The following is a 2,244-nucleotide window of genomic DNA, read 5'->3' on the forward strand; positions in this document are numbered from 1 at the left end:
ACCTACTTTGTGTAAGAAAACACTTAGCCCTGAGAGAGATAGAACAGTCAGATGCTTCCTGTATATTTGGGGAAATCACTTTTCACCAAAAACAAAACAATAATAAAAGTTCTGGGCTGGGCCGAGTACGGTGGCTCACGCCTGTAATCCCAGAACTTTGGGAGGCAGAAGTGGGTGGATCACTTGAGGTCAGGAGTTTGAGACCAGCTTGGCCAACATGGTGAAACCCGGTCTCTGCTAAAAATACAAAAATTAGCCAGGCGTGGTGGTGTGCGCCTATAATCCCAGCTACTCGGGAGGCTGAGGCAGGAGAATCACTTGAACTTGGGAGGTGGAGGTTGCAGTGAGCTGAGATCATGCCACTAAACTCCAACCTGGGCAACAGAGTAAGACTCCATTTAAAAAAAAAAAAAAAGAGGGCCGGGCGCGGTGGCTCAAGCCTGTAATCCCAGCACTTTGGGAGGCCGAGACGGGCGGATCACGAGGTCAGGAGATCGAGACCATCCTGGCTAACACGGTGAAACCCCGTCTCTACTAAAAATACAAAAAAAAACTAGCCGGGCGAGGTGGCGGGCGCCTGTAGTCCCAGCTACTTGGGAGGCTGAGGCAGGAGAATGGCGTAAACCCGGGAGGCGGAGCTTGCAGTGAGCTGAGATCTGGCCACTGCACTCCAGCCTGGGCGACAGAGCGAGACTCCGCCTCAAAAAAAAAAAAAAAAAAAAAAAAGAGGCTGGGCGCGGTGGCTCAAGCCTGTAATCCCAGCACTTTGGGAGGCCGAGACGGGCGGATCACGAGGTCAGGAGATCGAGACCATCCTGGCTAACATGGTGAAACCCTGTCTCTACTAAAAAATACAAAAAACTAGCAGGGCGCGGTGGCGGGTGCCTGTAGTCCCAGCTACTCAGGAGGCTGAAGCAGGAGAATGGTGTAAACCCGGGAGGCGGAGCTTGCAGTGAGCTGAGATCTGGCCACTGCACTCCAGTCTGGGCGACAGAGCGAGACTCCGCCTCAAAAAAAAAAAAAAAAAAGATTATGGACTGGGTATGATGGCTCACACCTGTAATCCCGGCACTTTGGGAGACCAAGTGGGAGGATCACTTGAGCCCAGGAGTTCAAGACCAGTCTGGGCAACATAGTGAGACCCCATCTCTACAAAAAATCTTAAAACTTAACCAGGTGTGTTGGCAGCCTGTGGTCCCAGCTACTGAAGTGGGAAGATTGCTTGAGCCCAGGAGTTTGAGGCTGCAGTGTGCTATGTACATGCCACTGTACTCCAGCCTGGGCAACAAAGCAAGACCCTGCCTGAAAAAAAAACAAAGTTCCCATTTGCTGCATAGTTACCATATGCCAGGGAATATGTGTAGTATTTCGCCTGATTCCATCAAAATAAGCCGAATTTGACTTATTTTACTGATGAAGAAACACAATTCAAGAAGGTAAGAGTTAGCCAGGTGAGGTGGCTCATGCCTGTAATACCAGCACTTTGGGAAGCCGTGGCAGGTGGATCACTTGAGGCCAGGAGTTAGAGACAAGTCTGGGCAACATAGCAAGACCCCATCTCAAGTTTTGTTTATTTTTTTTTTATTTTTATTTTTTTGAGATAGTCTTGCTCTGTTGCCCAGGCTGGAGTACAATGGCATGATCTAAGTGCACTGCAGCCCCCGCCTCCCAGGTTCAAGCGATTCTCCTGCCTCAGTCTCCCAAGTAGCTGGGATTATAGGCACTCACCACCACGCCCAGCTAATTTTTGTATTTTTAGTAGAGATGGGGTTTTTCCATGTTGCACAGGCTGGTCTCGAACACCTGGTCTCAAGCCATCCGCCTGCCTCAGCCTCCCAAAGTGCTGGAATTACAGGTGTTAGCCACCATGCCTGGCCACGTCTCAATATTTTTTTTAATGTAAAAAAGAAAAAGAGAAAAACAAAAGTAAGAGTATTTAAATCCATCTATCTGCAAAGCCTTTGCTCTTAAAGGGCTGAACTCACCAAGATTAAGTACCAGTCAATGGGATTAAGCAATTCATAACGAGAGGTGCCATTTACCAGGGCCCGTGCCATGCCACGGAGAGGTAAGATTTGTTAGGAGTCCCTATTTCCAAAGCCTGTGCATACAGCCTCACTGGGTCTAGGGAGGGATCATTTCCAGGTGTGGTAACTGAAGAAGAAGGGAAGTGGAGGAATAAAATCCAGACAAGCAGAAAGAAACTACATCAGGTGTCCCTCAAACCACCCGAGTTCTGATGAT

The sequence above is a fragment of the Trachypithecus francoisi genome, unplaced genomic scaffold (genome assembly GCF_009764315.1).
Source record: "Trachypithecus francoisi isolate TF-2019V2 unplaced genomic scaffold, Tfra_2.0 Lachesis_group14, whole genome shotgun sequence".
NCBI lineage: Eukaryota > Metazoa > Chordata > Mammalia > Primates > Cercopithecidae > Trachypithecus > Trachypithecus francoisi.